Source organism: Chrysemys picta, chromosome 1 (genome assembly GCF_011386835.1).
Source record: "Chrysemys picta bellii isolate R12L10 chromosome 1, ASM1138683v2, whole genome shotgun sequence".
In the NCBI taxonomy this organism is placed as follows: domain Eukaryota; kingdom Metazoa; phylum Chordata; order Testudines; family Emydidae; genus Chrysemys; species Chrysemys picta.
In genome coordinates, this window is record NC_088791.1 from 55,950,766 (window position 1) to 55,973,928 (window position 23,163).

The window sequence follows — 23,163 nt, forward strand, 5'->3', positions numbered from 1 at the left end:
ATCCCTGAGGTAGATCATATTTTTAAAGTGTCATTAACTACTTGAAGTCTGACCTAAAATTTTCTACTTCTCACTTATTACTGTATTATATACATTAATGTGTTTGTCAAACTGTCACCTTTCAAAACTTAATTCTGCTTAGTGACCCATAAATAAAAGGAGTCTACTTTTTTTTTTTTAACAACAATTTCATTAAGCAGTTATTGTTGGACTGCACCATGGAATAGCAAGCCTAAAGTAAGTTTCATATGAAAGGAGTAACTACATCAGCAAATATACTGAAGAGTGCAGACAGTATCTTTGCTCTGGCCTTCAAACTCTTAAGCTAGAACAGTAATTGGATATATTCAGCTTTGTAACTAATCCTGTTGATTCAGAAATATAACAGGGAAGATGAGTAGCTGCTCAAAATATTACTGGCTCTCATACAGTGATCAGATATACAGTTATCAGTACACGTCTACTCTACCATGTAGATTTTCTTAGACTGGCTGTCAGTTTTCTAAAGGGTGAAATTGTTGCTTTGTGCCAGAAGATGGGATCTGCCCCGTGCTCATCACTGATCCCTCTAGAACAGTGGTTCCCAAACTGGGGTTCGTGAACCCCTGAGGGTTCGCAAAGTGTTACAGGGGGTTCTTGGGGAAAAAATTCCCTAATGGCAGACAGAGCTGTCCCTAGGGATCCCGGGCAACATGGGGCCAGCAGCCCGGAGCCCCTGGAATTCAAAGAGCTAAGCAGATCACACCGAGGAGATTTAAACTTCAAGACTCCTTATAAGAAATGGAAAGGGAGGTGAATATTTTTTGCTGTTTTTAAAATTAAATAGGCAGCTAGTATTGTTTTTCAAATTGTTATGAAGAAGAAGTTTAAGCTTGTAACGTGCGTTGTTTGCCTGGACTGCTCAAGACCTGAATGCTTGTGTAGGAGGAACTCTTTGAGTTGGCTTCTTAAATACCTTCATGCTGTTTCACATCTGATACTCCTTGATGAAACATAGGAGCCTTGTCTTATAACAGGCTTATTCAAAGTGATACAAGCTACGAAAGTGAGATCTTGGAAGAGTGTTGCATTTTCATAATGTAATAAAAATACTGTAATGATAAATAATAATTAATAGTGTGTAACAAACATGTCATAAAAACAAATTTTATATTTCCAAGATCACTGCTTTTATCATTTATACTCAGGTAAAGGAGATAATGCCAGGAAGTATTCATTTTTAGGAGGGGGTTCACAAGACTTGACCTTTTAGTGAAAGGAGTTCACAGGTTGCTAAAGTTTGGGAACCACTGCTCTACAAGGCCACTCCAAATAACCCTGTAGGACATTTTATGTCTTCTACTGTCAGTACAGAAAATCGTCTCTGTTTGGAAAGATATACAAGCTGTAAGTCAGTCAGTCATGGTTTTGTACTTATTGTTTCTTAATAAAAATCAATTTAAAAAAAATCAAAATAAATTTGGAAAATCCTTAACATCCTCTTGTTTTGTGCTATCCTCACAGGTCATCTTGGCATATAAATTAAGCCTGAAGAATGCCAGACTATCAGAGACAGAAATCACATTTGAAGTGTGACCAATGATGGCATAAATTGAAAAAAGAAAAAAATCTTAACAAAAAATCTTATGCCTTCATTGCAGCAGAGAAAGTTTTCTTCTTTTTAACCATCAAGTCATAGTCAACAGAACTTTTCCCGGTGGTGAATCAGGGTTGTCTACCTCCTACTCTGTGGACAAAAAATGTCAACCATATTCAGAATGGACTAGCTGATTCCATGAAGGAGAGCGTGTCATTAGCAAGACTGATATGAATCAAACCCAACCACAGTACTGGGTTGTTCCAATAACCTGTGTAAATATCCAATATTTAGGTATGGGAGAATTTTAAAATTCAAGTGTTACATTATTTACAGCTTAATCAATAATGGGCAGTAACACCTGAGCAAAGAAACAGTCTTTCACTTTACTAAAGGAGACTTTGATTTGTAGTGAGAGGTGTATTTTAGTAGTCTGAGCAGAATACTGGGAACCAGAAGTTTAAACTTGGTAGTGAAGATAAGTCATGTTTAAATATGAATTCACAATCACATTAGTTTCACCCAATTTGCCACTGTAGACAAGGTCAAGGTTGTGTTCAGCACTGTCACTCGTAAGAAACCCTGGTCCCAGTACCATATACCCATGACTTCCTGACATGATACTGAACTGAACATGTACTAGTTCTTTAAACTCAATTTTGAGCTATTAATCTAGGAAAGTCAAGCCCACACTGATTCCCTGTGGCATCAGAAAAAGTCAACCTCTCTAGCTTAGTTGCTCCATCTGTAAAATGGAGAAGATAACCTTGTGAAATGAGTGAGTTTATGTGGACTAGTTAATTTTACAAAGCCCTTTGCAGATGGCATTATAAGTGTCAAGTGCTATTTCTGTGTAGGTAACTGCTGTCCTTGGTAATGTTAAGATTTACAAAGTGCACCAAGGATATATAGATGCCAGAGTTATATAATTCCAAAAAGAGGACAAGACATTGGGGGAAGAGTAGCAGAGCTATCTTTCCTTTCAGACCAAGCTACTTGGGGGAACAGCTCCAGTTCTACTCATTTTTCTATGCATTGGAATTTTTAAAAAAATAACTAACACATTCACCTCAAAGCTTATACCCTCTACCTCCAGTTCCTTTATGGATAAGAAGTAGGTTGAAACAGCTCTTGGGAGGGAGTGAAGGAAAGAGAGGTCCTTCTCCTAGCTGGGATCTGCAAATTGAAAAACTAAACTAAAAGAAAAGGGCAAGGTTGCTATCAATATGTTGGTTTTAGTAAGGGCAAGGAAGAAGCATCACAAACCACACATGCCCCCATATATATAAATTACCATTTAAACCTACATTCATTGGAAGGGTGGGAGCCTTAATATGGAAGATGTGCATTCCAGATACCAAAAACATTATTCATAAATCAAACCAGATTGTGACTATTGCGTTTCTGAATGTCTGATGTTGAATTGAAGTATCTGAAAACTATTTGTAGAACTATTTTAGTAATTTATAAACAAATAAATAATAGCTACTTTCCTAGCCCTCCTAAGATTCTGTAAATCAGTTTGCAAATTAAAACTGTAACAGATTAGAGCTAAAACGTTTTTGCAGTTATACTCATTCTTCAAAGTAACAGGCTTCAAAATGGTTATATATCCTAAGACGAGTACAGCTGTTGAAAAAATAGATTATTTGTTTGAGGAGGGATGCTACATGACATCTACAAAATAAAGAAAGTTTGTTTTTAAGATCTACAAGCACTACCTCACTAATAAAGCTTCACAATATACAAAGAGAAAAATCTTTCACTAGTGGCTTCATAATTATTAGCCATGTAACTGGATTAAAGAAAAATGCGATTAAAAACGTTAGACAGATATACACTAGTGAAACTGAAGTCTATTGTCATCTATGGTCACTTAATAATATGAAAAGTTCTTAAGAATGAAGAGTCCATATCCCTAATTATAAATCCATTGTTACATAAAATATTAAAAAATTCACATCCTAGAGAAAGGATATTACAGAATTGTTGAATCCAAGTGTGAAACTAATCCTTATGTTAGGATTTCCAGCTCACTGAATAAGTTCTATGGTCACCTCTGACCAGATAGAAGAGGTCATGATTTGTGAGCCCAGTAAGACACATTTCCTTTCCCAACCCCTGCTGTTTAACTCTGTCCTGCAGGGCAAATTGTTTAACAACTTTTTTGTTAAACTGCTTGTTAACAAGGCTATAGGGAATACAAGATGCATATCACAAGCATTCATTCACAATACACCGAAACTGCAGCCCAAAGGGTTAAGACTAGGGGTTAAATAAGCAGGTGAATGGGATGACCGTTCTACCTCATATGATAATTCACCCTAAAGCGGAGCAAGAGTCTGTAGTAGCAATACAACCAAAAACCAATATCAGGATTATTCAGTGCGTTTCCAATAACGATATAAGCATTAACAGAAAAACCCACTACTGCCGCAACTGGAGTAATTTGTTTTCCTGCTTCCCCATTAAAAATAATGTAATTTTTGAAATCTAGCAAAACATTTGATACCAGATTTGGCACCCAGTACAAAGAAATTTGGACCCAGTTCCAAATATTACAACTTAGGTGTTGGGCATTATCAGGACTCTGTCACAGCTGCTTCAGAGGTTTAACTTATTTGCATGTACAGAATATCTAGTGAACTTTCAAAGAAACAGTACTGTACTTTATTAGATAAAGACATACAGCAGAATTCAAAGACCTCTACAGTGTATTCATTGCTAACTATATGTTGATTGGCGTTAAGAGTAAATCAAGCTGATGTGTTTTCTACTTTTTCTAAATAATGCCTAATCTAAGTATGTACACCAAGTAATTCCCCCCCCTCCCCCAACACTCACAGACACACTTGCCAAAATAAAGATAACTTTTCGCACTGGAAATCTGGCATTACTTTCTTTCGTGATTTCAGACTGTTTTATTTTCATGAATAATGCCTTCTGATATTGCAAAGACAGACTGCTTACATTTAACAAAAGGAGGAAACACTATGACAAAGCATTGTCTTTGCCAAAATGTCTGATTTGGGCTATGTTATTTGGCTCCATCTTGGGATATAAATACAAACTGCATGCTGTGGTTATACAAGAACCAATTGTTTAGGAAGCACTGTTCTAATAAGATCTTTATCTTCCATAATGGGGTACACAGATTTTAAAAGAGCGAGAAAGAAATCTAGCCCATTACAGTCTCCTATTGATTTTTTTTTTAAATTTCTATTTTAAACAACGACCATAGGAAACAGCAGCCAGACTTTACTCCAATGTACACATATACTCAGGTTTCACCCCGTCACCTGTTGGCTCCTGAACAACACTCTTCTTTGTTAAAGCGTACAGCACACTCATTGGAAACAAGTTTCCAGAGAAAATACTTCAAGAAAGTGTTCGAGAAGTCACAAGGCTAGAGTTGTAAAAACAAAATTCCACACATAGCCCAGTTTATTCTGACACAGATTAATGAGGAAAATTTAAATATACATACATGCACATTTTTAAAAGGTGATCTTATCTGTCAAATGTTCTATCAGCTGAAGAAGAATTCTGAAGAACTGATATTGATTGTTCCTTCTCATTATCATAAAGTGTTTTTTTAAATGATAAAAGGGGGTTAATAATTACAAGCTAAAACCATGAGTGTACTTACATTTCATAGCAACAAGCATGTATAGCAAACAATAGGCAAAACCCCTTCTCAATGCTCAATTCTAAATACCAGACACACTGCCAACAGAAATCCTTTCTTAAACCTATTATTTCAAGGCCAAGTCATTGTGGAGACTAGCTTAAAAAGATCATTCTAATCTTAGAGGGACCACCTGCATTTCAGGCAGGCCTTGTGTCCAAGGGCCAGCTGACAACAAAGTGCACATGTAACAACTCACCAATGGGAGGTTTGTTGAGTGAATGGGATCAAATGTGATGCCATCTCGTATGTCAAGTAGCACAGGAGAAGTCTGTGAACAGTTGGAGCAAACGCAGCTCAAACAGACCTGGCTTTCTTAGCTCACGGCAGCAGTAATAAGGTATCAACGTCCAATTAACCTCCCTTGCAGCCAAGTCCTAACGGTTAAGTGGCTACAAGGAACGGCACATTACCTCTTTAAAAGGGGGAGGCCAGGCTCAAGCTGCAGCGGGAGGCGAAGTCCCCCCAGCTCCGACCCCTGCAGACTCGGCGCTCGCTGCTTCCCCTCGCCACTCGCCGTTGCTATTTTAAACTAAGCCCCCTTCCGCCACCCCCACCGCTTTAAACACCAAGAAACTGACAGAAGCCGGCAGATCCCAAATCGCAGCCGCGACAGCCCAGGCGGGGGCCGCCAGCTCCCGTGCCCGCCGGCCAGGGCAGAGCGAGCGCCCAGCCCCAGGGGGCCGTGGCGGGAGGTGCTCGGGACTGCAGCCCGGGGACAGGCGCTAGGGTCGCGGCTCCCAGCCGGGCTTGTGCGCCACTACCGGGCTCTTGGGGGCTCCCGCGCCGCCGGGCCCTGGGGAGACGGAGCGCGGTGCCCGGCTGTCCCCGGGGAGAGCGGCTCCCTAGCCGCATCACGGGGCGATGGAAACTGGGGACCCCTCAGGAGAATCGCCCCCTCCCCAGGGGGGCGCGTCCCGCGGCAGCCAGATCACCCCCGCAGCCGGGTGGAGATGCCGCCGCACCGACTTGCAGGCTCCTTACCTTCGGCTCCCAGCCGGCGGGTGTCCCCGGGCTCTCCGGGCAGGGCTGGGGCAGTGGCCAGTGCAGGCGGGACCGCACGGGACAGAGGCCCCCGGCGCTGCTGCTTTCCCCACCTCAGCAGGTCCGCAGTGCCCGGCACGCCGCGTGCACACTACCTGCGCCTCCCTCCGCCCGAGGCGACACGGGCAGGCACCCCCTCTCGTCCCCTCCCCTCCCCTTCCGCCAGGTTGCAGAGACAGGACACAGCAGCCCTGCCCCTCCCCAAATGCACTGGTAGTTTTAAACACAGCCCTCAGTCAGCCTCCTCCCGGCTCCCTAGAGCCCCCAGCCTCCTCCCCAACCCTCAGGCAGCTTCCTCAGAGCTCCCCCCCCAGTCAGCCACACAGCACAGTGTCCCCCAACACACAGCGCCCCCCAGCCTCCTCAAAGTCCTCAAAGACCCCCCGGCTTCCTTACAGTCCACCAGCCTCCCCCCCCCAACCCCCTTACCGCCCGCCTCCCCAACACACCAACCTCAAGAAGCTCCTTACTCCTCCCGGAGGCTGTTTACAACATCCTCCAACATAAACACTAGCTCCCGCCAGGAGTGTCCCTAGGCCACATACCCCGCTCCCCCCCCACACACACAGATGTTCTCATTAACCCCCCACTTCAATGGTGCACAGCGCATCGGGAGGAGGAACGAGCCCTTACCGATACAGCACCAAGTCTACAGCTGTTGGAGGAGGCAGAAGGTAGCAGAACAACAAGGGCCTTTTTTTGGCAGGCAGAGTTCAGAATCATCCTTCCCTTTCATTCATACCACTGGCTAAGAAGATGCACATTCATGTAATATTTCCAGAAGGAACCGGTACAAGGCAAAAAGGTTCCCTCAGCCAAATATCTACTCCAGGGACTGAATATTTTTAAAATAAAAGCTTAAGTCACAATACTGAGTACACATTAATTTTTTCCCCTGTTTGCTTCCCTAATGCTATTTGTGCTTGTAATAGATCTCCCAACACACACCCCATTGTGTGGAAAGTCTTCCTGCCTATACATCAGAGTGTACTAAGATTTGACCTCTGTTCAGTCTATAATTCCTCCAACATTAATCGTTAGACTGTCCACTTCCAGGAACTGTCAGTCATCTGTGATCCTATATAAACTACAAGTTACCACAAACTACAAGAGTTACTTGAGAAATCCCTTATCTTCCACTTACTTCCATTTCATAAGCTCCAGGGAGCCAAATCAGTTCTACAAGCACAGATGCAAACATTTTAAAACGCCTATGTAAACTTCCCTTTTCTTTCCAACACACCACTCTGAGACTATGCAAGGCCTCCTTCCTTAACAATCATTTCAAAACTTGCCCATAACAATGAAATCAGCCCACTGGGCCAGAATTTAACAAGTTTCTGACCATTTTGAAGAGGCCCTTAACATATGTAAAGTCAGGCAAGCCTGATGAAGAGAGCTATTTTGTGTCACTCCATGAGACAGAGAAAGGAACAATGCCAGGTAAAAGTCTGCATACTTAAATCAAACAGGATAGTGGAAGGTGTCAAACGTGAGCCACTATTAATAGTGCTACACTAGCAAAATTCAAAGCAGCCCCATGAATAGTATTATACAAATGTGACAAATATTTTATGTAGGATTTAATACAAAAAAATCCCTTCATTATATACATCACTAAACTGAAGCAAGAGGAAAGAATTTCGAAGTAGTAGAGTCAATGCTTTCATGTGCAAGACTGAAAGGTGTACTATGGCATCACAATAAATCTGTTTATTGTACATATTTGCATAATTACAAATAAAGAAATTAAGAACTCTTTAATAGCTATATAATCTGTCTAAAATCAAATATCAGAGGGGTAGCCGTGTTAGTCTGAATCTGTAAAAAGCAACAGAGGGTCCTGTGGCACCTTTAAGATTAACAGAAGTATTGGGAACATAAGCTTTCGTGGGTAAGAACCTCACTTCTTGCATCTGAATATTTGTGCCACAGGATCCCCTGTTGCTTTTGTCTAAAATCATTCATTTTATACACATTAGATATCAGTACCTAGGGACTATGACCAATTGTAGACTGTAAATGCTGCCTTACAGACAAAGGTGACACTATCAAATACTACATTTATGTATAGATTTGTATTTACAGTTGCTGTAGTATTTGAGAGTCATATGAAGTCTCTGCATTTATCAAGTGCTGGTGGACAAAAAGCAATGTAAGGTAGAATGTCAATTTTTTTTTAAATGTTACCCAAGAACAATTTCTCTCTCACAGGGCACAGTTAAGGAGTTTAGTTGCACATATGGTTCTGCACACAACTGAACAATGGGCCCTATTGTAAAGCTTAAAATTTTTAAATACACAAACATGTTGCTGTAAATAGTTTGGTGAAATGAATAGCTAAATGGTAAAACTCTTGAGTAGTTTCTCCCTCTCCAGTGCCAAGTACAGACGAGGAAAATGTTAGTATTTATTAGAGGGCAGAGATACCAGAGGCTTATGGCTTTAAGTGCAGAGTCTATTTAGAAAAGATTTAGCCCTGGTCAGACAATAGTGTTTGTAATACAGACATGCTTGGCTAGCAGCCAGTGTTGATTCCATCTTTGACAATAAACATTCAAAAAGGGAGGAACCACCAACATAGCTGTCGCTTTTACTTCACTCTGCATTTTTAAAAGGTGTAGCCTTTCCTCCAGTTTGAAATAAACTGGCTTTTGCGGCTTCCCTCCCCCATTTGACTTCAAAGGCTGGCAGGCAGTTTCCTCTGCAGAACTGTGAATTTAACCGTGAACACCTAGGTCATATTTCCTTTTTCCTACTCCTAACTGTTCTTTGCTTTCCTAGGGAAATCATTATCAAAGATAATTTATTAGTACTGTATCTCTGGGTCAAAGGCATAAATGCCTCTTGTTCTGAATGAAACTATGTAGCATTTTTGTAGAGATGTCTAGTGTTGGACAGGTCACAACATTAATCAGACATGCACTCCTTTCTCCTAAAGCTTGGCATAGACGCATATTCTCCAGTAGTAAAGTATCAAATATGAAATTGTATGAGGCTGATCACTTCTAAAACTTTTGTTTAAAATCGACAATACACTAGCTCACTAAATAAGGCTTCATGATTATCCAATTATGTACAGCATTCAACTATTTGTATGGAGGGTGGAAGCGTCAACTACTGTGGAACATTCACAGTTACTTGTTTGTTACATTTTCCACAGCATTGTCAACCTTACAGGCTATTGCATATGAGATAGTAATGAAGTAGTTAGCAGACAGTTAATGCTTCCTACAAAAATTAAATTTGAATGAGACAGACTATATCCACAGGGTGCTAAGAGGAGTCAATCTTGTCTGAAAGGCATTGTTATTGTCAAGGGCAAACACATTCAGAAAAGGAAAGGCATGAGTCATAACTGGGCCCCTCAAGGTCTGCCTTTTGTTTCAGTCAGGTGGAAGACTGGTGTGGATTGCTTTTGGGTGACTGCTGAGAAGAAAACAATCTAGTTTTATTCAACTGCAACCATTTTCCCACATCTCCAACCTGTATCTATACTTCATTCTATGAGGTGAAAAAGATTGCTTTAAAATTATCTATTCATGGTATAGAGCCAATCATTCAAAAATAAATTTGTTGGTGGAAAGGGGTCAGACAAATGAACTGTGTTCATAAATGGAAAATATTAAACCTCTTTTACATAGGAAATAGGAAGCAATTTCATGCATGAAGTTAAGCTACTTATTGCTACTGGCTGGGTAACATTACGACAAATCAACATTTTTAGCCAGGAATTCTAAAATGAGAATATCCAATCTCGTATGTCAGGGCATACATAAACTGCAACATGGAACAGGAAGAAACTTTTCCTCTTCCATGAAAACACCATGGCATAGTTGATTAATAATGATCGGGCATACCGGACCACAAGGATATGAAACTTGATGGACCAATGGTCTGGTCCATTAAGTCAAATCTTATCACAAATGAACAGCATTAGAAATCACTGATGAAAAATATGTGATCTCTATTACAAAAAATAGGTGAATATTGCTTCACAAGACGTGCAGTCAGGCATTAAAATTCCCTTTGCAGTTTGAGAGGAACTTTCTCTATTTAAACTCTAGTAGAGTGACTAACTTGATCAATCTTTTAATTCTGTATCACCATTCTAAATCCAATGGACGCACATAAATCTCTTAAAAAGACATATGCCTGAGAGAAACATTACAGATTCATTCAATGCTGGGTAACAGGTATGGTGGTGATGGCATGGCCAGAAACGGCAAGGAGGACCAGTATTGCCTGTAGTGACATCATTATAAATGGCAGACCCAGATACCCAACGGACCCCCAATATGATACCTATGGGAAGAAAAATAAAATATTCATCTGCCATCTATGTCTAGTTATCACAACACCTACCTGATAACCAGCCCCAAGTCTGGTAGGATAGGTGCTGCTCTGCTCAGTTCTTCTCCCTTCGCTCCCCTGTCATTGGCTCTACTTGTTCTGCATGGGTGGACCCTGCACAGAATCACTCTGAAGTCAAGGGGATTCCATAGAGGGGTACACCTGCACAGAGTTGTGAGACCTGGCCATTACTGGGAGGGGGGAATTGCAATATCTCTGGTATATCAGCCAGTCAACTTCCCATGCCTCAATCCAAGTTCATTTTCACGAAGTAATTCTATTAGTAATAACCACCATGATTTTTTAAACTGTTTTTTTATAAAGTCACAATAAACTTTTTAAATTAAAAAGTCAAGTGTGGCATATATTCATTCAGACTTCATCAATGTCAGTGTTTTTATTTGTTGAGTTGAATAATCTCCCTCTGGTGGCCAACTGAATCTCTCTACCAATTCCATTCATCATTAATTAAAAATGGAAACAGCAGAAATACATTTATTCTCCCTCACCTCCCCCCCCCCCCATGCATTATTTTTGCTGTTGAATATTAACAATCCATATCTTTTTTATCCCTTTTTCTTGGAAACTTCTATGGACAACTAGAAAACTAATAAGGCATAAACTCTCTGAGGCAGGGATTGTCACTCACTATGGGTAGGTCAACACTGAAAAAAAGCTACAGCAGAACAGCGGAGAGATGTAGGGCTTGTCTACACTTACAATGCTGCAATGGCGCAGCTGAAGACACTACACGCACTGATGGGAGAGCTTCTCCCCTCAGTGTAGGTACTCCACTTCCCTGAGGGCAGGTATACACTACAAACTTGTACCAGTGCAGCTGCGCCACTGTAGCGCCTCTGGTGAAGACACGAAATCAATGGGAAAGAGTGCTCCTGTCGGCTAATAACTCCACCTCCGTGAGAGGTGGTAGCTATGTCAGCGGGAGATTTCCTACCAACACAGTGCTGTCTACGGGTGTGTGGCTGTGTGTGTTAAGGTCACTATAACTACATCACTCAGGGTGTGGATTTTCCACACCCCTGAGAAATGTAATTATACCAACATAAGTTTGTAGTGTAGACCAGGGCATAGGTATGGTTATGTAAGTTTCCAGTGTAGAGTAGCCCGAAGTGTTTGTACAGTGCTTTGCACAATGAGATATTGATCTCCTCTGGGGTCGTTTTGCACTACTGTAATACAAATTAAATAATCACAGATATCAAATTAATGAAACCTCCTAACCAAAGCTTCATTGAAGTTAGTGAAAAACCTCACATTGACTTCATTAGGCTTTGAATCAGGCCCCAGTCATGCAAAGCTAAATGCACATTTTGCTTTGGGAGGTAGCATGGTCTAATAAACAGGGCACCAGACTGGGAGTCAAGAGTCCTGAATTCCATTCCTGGGTCAGGCATAGATCTGCTGCATGGTCTCAAGGCATTTCACCTCTTTTTACTTATTTCTTTAGTATGTAGAGGGCCCAGACAAAATCAATGACCCATTGCACTGGGCATTGTACAAACACATAGTAAGAGACAGTACCTGCCCTGAAGAGCTTACAATCTAAATAGACAGGGAGACAAAAGGTGGGAAGGGAACAGGCAACAAAGACTGAAGGTCATATAGCTGGTCAGCAGCAAAGCCAGGAATATTACCCAGGTCTACTGAGTTCTAGGCCTCTGTGTGTATGTCTACACTGCAGCTGGGAATGAGCTTCCCAGCCCGGGAACTCATGCTAGCAGGGCTCAACCCAGCACACTAAGGGCTTATCTACACTTAAAACTCTGCAGCAGTGCAACTGCACCACTGCAGCTGCGCCGCTGTAGCGCTTCAGTGAAGACGCTACCTACATTGTTGGGAGGGATTTTCCAGTCAGTGTTCATGATCCACCTTCCTGAGAGGCAGTAGCTAGGTCAATGGGAGAATTCTCCTATCAACCTAGCACTGTCTACACTGGGGGTTAGGTCAGTTTAAGTGCACCACTCAAGGGTGTGGATTTTTCACCCCCCTGAACAATGTAGTTGTACCAGGCCTCAGAATAGCAGTGTAGATGTTGCTGCTTGGTAAGCAGCTTGGGCTCTCAAGCCCAACTAACCCTAGCCCTGGGGTCTGAGTTTGGATGGCTAGCCTTTGTCTCTGCCGAAGCCATAATGCCCATGATGCTATTTTTAGCATGCTATCTTGAGCCACACTAGCACAAGTCTGTCTCCCTAGTCTAGGAAGTTCATATCCAGCTGCAATATAGACATGTTTCTCCTCCCACCCTTTGTCTTAATTTCTAAATTCTCTGGAACAGGCAGTGTATCAATAGGTGCTTGTAAAATTTTTAGAACACTGGAGCCTCAATCTCAGTTGGGGCCTCTAGGCAGTATTGTAATATATATCATTTATACACATGAATACTGTGCTACTCACATGCACAAGCCAATGCATAATGTTTGCAGGACATAGGCCTAAATATAAGTGGGGGAGTGTTTTTACTGAAACACTGTTTAAAACATTGAGTTAATAAACCAATAAACCCCTGCCCCAGAAAAAAAGAAACAAACACCCTATAAACTGAGGCTATGTCTACACTAACACTTTTGTTGGTATAACTTAAGTCGCTCAAGGGAGTAAAAAAACCACACGCTGTCAGTGACATAAGTTACACCGACAGAAGTGCCAGTGTGGACAGTGCTATGTTGGCGGGAGACACTCTCCCATCGACATAGTTACCATCGCTCGTTGGGGGTGGTTTAATTATTTCAATGGGAGAGAGTTCTTTCAAAATAGAGCGGTACAAATGTTCTGCTGTAAGCACTCTAGTGTAAACATGGCCTTATGGAAGAAAAGATGTGGCTGTTAAATATTTAACATTCTTCACCTCTAGGGCTTAGACAGACCACAACACACACCTGAGATCTCCAATGAAATCATGGAAAACCACATGAGAATTCCTGTCATGTCTAAAAAGTAAGAGAATTAAAACCCAACAAGAAGCTGGAAGACAACTTTTATATATTTAAAAAAAAAATTAAAAGCCAGGAACAAAAACCTCTTAAGACTTCCTTTTAAATCTTTTAATTCTGGAGATTCTCTCTCTTCAGCTGACTGGTTCATTGCTCCTTGCTCCAAACCACTGCCCCTTCAGCATCCATTTCACCTCAGCCTCACTCTACCTGCTCTCCATGTTCCTCTCCCTATATAACTTCCCTCTCTCCTTTCAATATCTTCCTCTTTTTTTCTTAGTCTTTGTATTTAGCTCATCCCTTCTTACCAAAATCCTATGTCAAAAGCATAAATATTGTGAAACTAACATATTTCCAAGCCATCACAATATTCACACTGCTTGTTTATCTCTTCAATATACTCCATTCTGTGTGTCTTGCCTGTTTAGACTAAACTCTTCAGGGAAGGGACTTTTGGGTTGGGGGTAGGGGGAAAAGGTGTGTTAAATACCATGTGGCCCCAATCTCAGTGGGTCTGTAAGTGCTACCATAATACAAAAAAATATCAAAGTAATGTTGGCACAAAACCTGAATTTTCTCCTTTTGCAGGTCACCTTTCATCTTTTAAATGCTTTATATTAAACCTACTTCACATGTCTAGAGCCAACTGAAATACACCTTAAACACCTTTTATTAAATCTAGTCAAATTCTATTAATATTTTCACACCCACATCTATTTCTGTTATCCAAGGTTATGTGTATTAAGAAAAAACTTTACCACATGTCTTTGTACCATTAGACTGTATATGCTACAGGAGATAAAAGGTGAGCATAAAAACTAATGGGCACAATTCTGCAGAGTATTTTGCTTGAGTAAAGATTGCAAAATTTGAGTGAATGTTTTTAAAATTGTATAAAGATGTCTTGGTTTTAAGCTGAACATTGTTTAGCCGATTGTTTGGCAGAGAAACTTTTGCATTTCAATAATGTGAAAAATTAGTTTGGACTAAAACTTCTCAGTGGCAGTGAAGACCATTTTCTGCAAAGCTAATTTAACACTGTTGATAGCCAGGGCACACTGAGGGGCTTCATCTCACTCCCACCCTCCTTTAAACAAAAGTTTGGCTTCCACAGAGAACGGCCAAAAACTGCAGATACTATAAAGTTATGGAATTTTTGCACATTTTCCTGTGCTTGTGCTCTACAATCGGATCAAAGGGAAGAGGAATATATATATATATATTTTTAAAGTAAATACAAGCTTCTAGAACACATTTAGGGCTATTCAGCATTCCTTGCTCAGTCAAAACTATTGATTTCAACAGAAGTTGTCTGACTAACATGTGACGATACAATCTTGACACATGTTCCATGTTCCTAGAATCTGACTAAAACCAGTTCCATCAATTCAGTCACTTTTTTTATTGGGAACCAAGAAAGTGAGCAATGTGGAGAAGGGACATAACCTCACTACCCATTGCCAAGGGAACATATGTGTTCTAAAACAAGTCTTTGGTGAGAAGGAAAGTGTAAACAATTTTTATTTATCACAATCAAGTTGTTTAGGCTTAAGATACAAGTCACCTCAAAATAATATTATCTCTTTAAAGGGCCTTTTAAGTTTCCAATTCAACAAACAATCCTGGGTAAAGCTAATTCTTCAAATGACTGGATGGCTCAGGCAGTTTGTAATAGGATATGTAACCTTTCACCTTAGGGTGTTAGCACAAATTCATACTAGGATGGTAGTAAAGGAGAGTTGCTACCATGTGATTTCTGTGCTGTGGCCTATAAGAAATTAGCAGTGCCAGTTCAGTTTCATAGTCAACAATTAACCACGTCACAGAACATCACTAATGATGACACTAGTACTTGCTTGTTGGCTGTCTCAGAACACACCCAGGACTGAATAACGAAAGAGAATGAATTAACCTCTCAGTTTGGGTATTGGCATAACTTGCTCTAAACTTACTGGTTCTTTGGATACAAGAAGACTTCACTCTACAAGACTGTTATTCTGCTACCTTCTACAATCACTGAATTTACTCCAACAGTTGTTTTAATTATATGAAACAAGATCCAATCCTACAAATTTAAGTTAGGGCATAACTATAAAAAGTTGGGAATGTGCAATAGGGTGACTAATAGCTTGAATGCACATCTTATGTGCCTAAGAATGCTTCCATTGAAGTCTATAGCAAAATTCTCATTGACCTTCATGAGAGCAGGATCAGGCTGTATGTTACAAACCACATCAACTATGAAATTTGACAGAACCCCATACATCCAAAACATTGTATATTATTTCTGATTCTATGAAAAAATCCATCATACCTTAAACTCTTTATTTGTAAATCAAACCTTGGGTCTAAGGGTGTCTCTAAACTAGAAACGCTACAGTGGCACAACTGCAGTGCAGATACTTACAGCGATAGAAAGGGTTCTTCCATTGGTGCAGTAAATCCGCCTCTTCAACCGGTGGCAGCTAGGTCAACAGAAGAATTCTTATGTTGACCTAGGCATGTCTACACCAGAGCTTAGGTTGGCTTAATTACATCACACAGGGTATGACATTTTTCACAGCCTTGAGCGATGTAGTTAAGCTGACCTAACTTTGTAGTGTAGAAAAAGCAGTGTAGTTTAGGAGGTCTGAGCATAGGAAAGGTAGCCAGGTTATATAATCCTGGCTATTGGAGCATGTGCAAGGTAATACTGCACGGAGGACACCATTTTGTAGAGCACATATTTCTGTACATGGTCTGCAGAGGTGCACAAAATTAGCATCTAGCCCACAGCACAGAAAAGGCTGGACCACCCTGGGCTACATCATAAATGGTAGAGCTGCCTGCACAACACCAGTCTCCCCTCCATCCTGGATACTGCAAAAGCTTGTCTACACAGTCTCAGGTCTATGCCATGGGAGGAGAAAGATACTAAGAGTTAGTCACAAGTCACTTGGTCTCTGTTGTCTCTTCTGTAGAGCCTACCCACCACCAGTAGCAGGTTTACAATGGCTCCGAGCCCACACTGAGTAGGCCGATCCGTCTAACCCATCCACTAGGGTTACCATACGTCTGTTTTTTCCCGGACATGTCCGGCTTTTCGGCAATCAAACCCCCGTCCGGGGGGAATTGCCAAAAAGCCGAACATGTCTGGGAAAAATACCGGCCGGGCACTTCCTCTCCCGCGGCTGCTGTGCTCCTCCCCTGACTCAGACTTCGGCTCTGTTTAAGAGCCAAGCTGCCCGAGCCAGCGCTACCGGCTTTGGGCAGCCCCCGTGCCTCCGGACCCCAGCCGCCGGCCGGGCACTTCTCCTCCCCGGCTCAAGCTGCTCTGCTCCGGCGGCTGGGGTCCGGAGGCAAGGGGGCTGCCTGAAGCCGGAGCGCTTGGGCAGCTCGGATCTTAAACAGAGCCGAAGAGTCAGGGGAGGAGCACAGCAGCTGGAGCCTGGGAGGGGAAGTGCCCGGCCGGGGGTGCAGGGTCTGGAGGCAAGGGGGCTGCCCGAAGCCCAAGCGCTACCGGCTTCATGGTTTGCCGGGCAGCCTCCAGACTCTGCGCCCCCGGTGGGCGCTTCCCCTCCCGGGCTCCAGCTGCTCTGATCCTCCCCTGACTCTTTGGCTCTGTTTAAGAGACGAGCTGCCCGAGCCAGTGCTACCGGCTTCAGGCAGCCCCCTTGCCTCCGGACCCCGAGCCGCCGGCTGGGCACTTCCCTTCCAGGGCTCCAGCTGCTCTGCTCCAACAGCGCAGGGTCCGGAGGCAAGGGGGCTGCCTGAAGCTGGTAGCGCTGGTTCGGGGAGCTCGGCTCTTAAACAGAGCCGAAGAGTCAGGGGAGGAGCAGAGCAGCCAGAGCCCGGGAGGGGAAGTGCCCAGCCGGGGGCGCAGGGTCCGGAGGCATAGGGGCTGCCTGAAGCCCGAGCGCTACCGGCTTCACGGGTTTGCCGGGCAGCCTCCAGACCCTGCGCTGGGGAAGCGCCGGCCGGGGGCTCAGGGTCTGGGGGCTGCCCGGCAAACCGTGAAGCCGGTAGCGCTTGGGCAGCCCTTTTCGCGTGGCTGGGAGGGAGAAGGGGGAGTTGGGGCGGGGAATGGGCAGAGTTGGGGTGGGGGGGAGGGGCGAAGTTGGGGCAGGGTGGGAAAGGGGCAGGGCCGGGGCCCCGTGGAGTGTCCTCTTTTTTTATTTTTTAAATATGGTAACCCTACCATCCACACAGCCAGGTCTGGCTCCTCACCTGGGGCAGTCAAGAGCCCAGGCCTTGCTGTGTGAGTGGCTACCAGCCAGCAGGTCCCCTTGCCTGTAAGGGGCTTGCCGCCCAGCAGCCAAGCTCTGCCCCATGTGGCTGGGTAGGGCTGCTGGCCGTGGGGCCAGTGGCTGCAGCCAGCCCAGGCTGGCTCTTGGGGGACACATTCCAGGGGTCTGCCCTGCTCCCCAGAATGGTTCCAGCTCTCATCAGTCTCTGCAGCCCCCTGAGACTGGTGCAGAGGTCAGGCCAGTCTCGGCTAGTGGGGGGGGGGGAGGGGGGGAGCAGCATGAAGGGCTCGGCCAGGGCCCGCCCAGCAAGTGGGTCCCATGGGAGCTCAGCCTGGCAGGCCCAGCTCCAGCCTGGCTGATTGTGCTGCTCCTGAGGGGCAGACCGGCACTGGCCACATTGCCGGCTCAGCCTGGCAGACTGTCATCTCCCACCGGGGCCAGTGAGTGCAGCCGGGGGAGGGGGAGTAGGGTACCGGGGAGTGGGTCTCTAGGGGTGGATCTTTGGGGGGGCATTGAGCACTGAGGGGTGGGGTACATTTGTGTGTTTTGAGGTGCTGGGCATAGGGAGTTTGGGGGGGCACTGGGCAGTGGTGGAAGTCTGTGTGTGTTGGGGCACTGGGCAATCTGTGTTGGGCACTGTGCAGTTGTGGTGGGGGGACTCTGTGGGGGGCACTGGGCAGGGAGGGTGATATGTAGGGCGCTGTGCAGTTGTGCTGGGGAGTTTGTGGGGGGGGGTCTCTGGGCAAGAGGGTGTTGGGCATAGGTGTTGGTGGAGAGTCTATGGAGGGGCACTGGGCTGGGAGGCAGCGTGATGCGACGCGCCGCACGGGCCCCTTCCCCACGGTGAAGGGGTGCGCTGGCAGCCACGGCCAGTGTGAGTGGTGGCTGCTGGTTTGTAATGAGTGCCCTCACGCAGGGCTGGGTGGAGCGGTGCCACCCCCGCCATGCTATGTCCCATTGCCCCTTCCTGGTGCCTCGCTCCGGGGACCGGCCCCTCCTGACCCCCGTGCCATGTCTCATTGCCCACATGGGGGCCCACAAATATGTTTGGTGCTGGGCCCAAAAAAGGTTAATCTAGCCCTGTCCACCACCAGGGTTCCTGGGGGCTATAGTCAGAGGAGTCCCTGAAAGTGTGAGGGCAAGAGGGCCTGCCAGAGCCTCTGGATGGATGGCTGTAGCTTCTGGAGGCCCACATAGATCCCTGGGGATCTGCCAGGTTTGGAAACCAGCAGGCTTGATAGGCTTTGCTATGTGGTGGAGCAAGAGGATGATGCAGGGAGGTTTTCCTCAAGAGAGTCCTCACAGAGATTTCTTCTAGAGCCCCATCATGAGGTGTTCTCCCTCCCCTGGGAATAAGTTGGGCCTCTAAGTGTATGTTTACACTGAAGTTGGAAATGTGATTGCAGTTCAGGTAGGTATACCTGTGCTAGCTTTAATCTACCTAGCACAATTAAAATAGCAGGAAGATGTTGCAGCAATGATCCTGACACAGACTAGCAACACAAGTACATACATAGGATTCTGATCAGATTTGTACGTTCCCCTACGGGATCCACACTACGCATCTTCGGTGCTATTTTTAGTTAGCACTAGTACTGGTATGCCTACCTGAGCTACAGTCACATCGGTGATTGTGGTGTAGACATACCCTGAGTATAGCTTCTTCTGAAAAGTTACCGAGGGCCATATTTACAAAGGCATTTAAACTTTAATGGTAGTTAGGTTCCTAACTTGCTTTGGGATTTGTAAATCCCAGTAGGTGCCTAGCTGCATTTTTAGGCACCTCAGCATATAATTTTATAAGTCTGGCCCCTGTCCTTTTCTACACTAACAATTTCCCCACTGTTAATCTAGCACAATGGTTTTCAACTTCTTTCACTTGAAATTGCAGACCCTTAAAACATTTCAAATGGAGGTGCAGACCCCTTTGGAAATCTTAACATAATCTGCAGATCCGCAGGGGTCCACAGATCACAGGTTGAAAACCACTGATCTAGCACAAGTGCAGTTCTACTGGTGTGGGAGTGCTAGTGTAGGTAGGGTACAGGTAATTTTAACAACTGTATCCTAAACTGTATCTTTGTCTATACTAGCTCTTCCCCGTTGCCACCATCAGCAAAGCTAGATCAGTGGGATGAAAAGTGCTGAAAATTTCCAGTACGGACATGTCCTTTAACTCTCAGTTTTCACCATCTGCATCTCTGCAGAGTGTCACTCATCTGGAGTGACAGCCACACATTTGGCTCTGCTATCACTCTCACTCAGGCCAAATGAAGTATCTTTAATTCCAGGGCTACAGGGAGAGATCAATATTTCCCTTCTGTTCTTCCCTCCCTTAGCGACTTCTGTGGAATAATCAAGACTTCCTCCTTTCTCTCTTCTCTGCCCATAAATAATTGGGGAGCATTCATTATTTATTATGGTAGTGCTTATGGCCAACCAAGAATGGGGCTCCATTGTTCTAGACACTAGGACTATGTGGACATTAACACTTTTGTTGGTAAAACCACAGGCCTGACTGACATAACTTACACCGACAGAAGCACTGGTGTGGAAAGCACTATGTTGGCAGGAGACAGAACAGCATCACAATCCACAATCCTGAGATACCTGTGGAGTGAGGCAGACAGAACCAGAGATATTGGATAAATTCAAAGAGAGAAAGGACTGAGCGGGAGACTGGACCATTGTGGGAAGAGAGCCAACGTACGAGGGGCAGGAAGAAGAGAAAGGATTAGGTGATAGGCAAAGAAACAATGGTGAAAATAAAATACAGATGGGAAAGAGACCAGGAGAGAAAAAAAGGAGGAAAGAAAAAAATGCAGGTACAAATAGGGAAGATAGTTGTGTGCTACCACAAAGGACTGTGAAGGTCAGACTTGAAAGACACCAGTATCCATATGGTGCCTCCTGGATTCTAGTTCTCTGCTCTGAAATATTAGCATTAGTTTATTAACAGATAAGCTAAATCAGAAAATAATCTTGCTCACTTATTGTGCTTACATCCACAGAACCATCGCCGATAGAGCTATAGAGAATGTGGCAGCTATGCAGATGTATAGGTAGAATGCTTCTTGATACAATCATGCTTGAATTTGAACACATTACAACTAGCACAGGCCCAAGTGTGGACTGGGCCTCAACATGCATCAAATACCTCTGTTCTGAAATATATATACAAAGGATAGCTGTCTTAAAAGTTGTTTTTGAAGTTTAAATTATTCCTTTCATTTAATATGTATCTAGTGCAGTATTGGTACAGATGTTAGACCACGATTCTGCTCTGAAGTAACAAGGAAAGAAATTAAAATGTTATAGAGCATTTTGTTAGTGGATTTGGCCGGACTTTGCTTCTGAGCTGACAGGACTCTTAAAGCATCTTTATAGTAATTGCTAACCCCTAAAGATTTTGATTAAGATTGTAACCTGATTTTTAACATTATTGACTCCACACATGGCTGATGTTCACACACAACATGAATAACTGAGTGAGTATACTACTGTGTAGGCCTTGATCACGAACAGCTGTGCCACGACTGACTTGTTTCTAACCAGATTCTAACACAATTGTTTGGTTCTGAGGTTTGTTTACTTGGTTGGTTGTGCAGATGGACTGTATAATCAAGTGCATCAGCATTGTAACATGTGCTTTGCCTGTGGCACCACAATGCTTTGCCTGTGGCACCAGCAGAAGCAGTGTGAATACAGTTGTGCAACATGGAAGATTGTGGACAGGTCAACACTAAGACACCATTGTTTGCTTATCTATGTACTTTTAACTTCTCTATTATGCCAAAGTCTGCTTTGTGGATGCGATGAATCATGTTAGCTTTATGCATGTCAAATGCTTGATTACAGAAATTCTGCTCTTAGCCTTGTCTACATGAGACAATTGAATCAATATAGCCAAATTGGTATAGAAACTGATTTAACCATCAGTACAACTTCCTTCAGATAAAATCAGTACGACACTCTTAAACCAAAACTAGAGCATCTACACTAAATCATTTTCTCAACCAATTTTAATTAGATCAGGACAATTTTCTTGTGTAAATAATGACTCAATTACACTTAGGCACTCCTGTTACAGACCACGTAGCTGAATAGGCGCATCTGAGGCCAGAATTTAAAGACAATGTAGTTATGATGAGAACAGAGTTTGACCTGGAAGATCTCTATTACTGATACACAAGTCAGAAAGAAGACAACTCTATTTTAAATTCTAGGCTGGGATGCAGTGATGGCAGTTACAATCATCTTTTTGCTTAAAGTGGGCAAATTTACTCTGGCGGTCAATGAGATCCAGCAATCATGGAACTCTCCTGCTTTCACAGAGTTATTTTTCAGAGACTCACATGCTAAGATTATATATAAAGTGCACCAAGCTCCAACATAACTCATAAGAAGAGACAACAGTTTAGGAGAACTGTTAATTTGGTTTGCAATGTAGGTGAGGTAATATCTTTTATTGGACCAATTTCTGTAGGTGAGAGAGACAAGCTGTGTAAGCTCAAAAGCTTGTCTCTCTCACCAACAGAAGTTGGTCCAATAAAAGATATTACCTTACCTACTTTATCTCTCTCTTATCCTGATACTGACATGATGACAACACTGCATCCACTTTGGTTTACTAAATTCATCTCACATGCCATCCTGAAGGCAAACAGTCATGTAATGTTGACATTAATAAATTGCTGGTCTATATGGATAAAGATACATTATACTTTGTTAACTTTCTTTTGTATAGCAAAGTAGTGGGGGTGGGGTGAGGGGTGGGAGATACCAACAGATTTATGAGCTGTCAAGACCCAGTGCTGGTCAACTCTACCAAAATGCATCACAAAAAAGAGATACTGTTTCAATCTTTGCAAAGGAAGATCAATTAGTCTACCATATATAACAGGCACCTAAGTCTGAAGACAGTCCACTTCCTGTTGAATAACAACAAAACATCTCTCTCAAAGCCAGGCATTATTTCCACTTTAATAGAATCTCACTACTCTGTTTACTAGGCTTGCTTACATGGCAGGCCAGGCCATGCTCCCTCTATCAAAACTATTTCTGTAGTTCTCAGCTTTTATAAAGTTTCCTTTTCTACTTATACAGAAACGTCATATGCGAGACAGGAACTGGAAGAAATCCTGTTTCCAGAAACATATGTTATCATCCATCAGAGATGTAACATATCGTTCAAGTCTGATTTTGTTTTACTACAGTTTTTATACTTTTACGTTGTGGGTTTTAAAAAAAAGAATTTTTTTAAAAATGGCAATGGGTTTAGTCAATTTCTTCAAATTCAGCTGAGGCTTATCCGTCAAAGGTAGA

General features: G+C 43.3%; 1 protein-coding gene across 11 annotated transcripts in view; it reads right to left on the reverse strand.

Moving 5' to 3' along the window:
- The window catches only part of PRICKLE1 (prickle planar cell polarity protein 1), a 116,134-nt gene that overhangs the window by 12,232 nt on the left and 80,739 nt on the right, over positions 1–23,163 (reverse strand). For 2 of the 11 annotated variants that reach the window (XM_065557298.1, XM_042858656.2), the window contains exons 1-2: positions 6,249–6,431; positions 5,464–5,535 (exon numbers count right to left, since the gene is read on the reverse strand). The exons of 5 other annotated variants lie outside the window; for them this stretch is intronic. The gene's annotated coding sequence lies outside the window, so the exon portion shown is untranslated. Of the gene's footprint in view, positions 1–5,463; positions 5,950–6,248; positions 6,566–23,163 lie in introns of those variants that run through there. 4 more of the 11 variants (XM_065557290.1, XM_065557284.1, XM_024100589.3 and 1 more) reach the window with 3 other exon arrangements.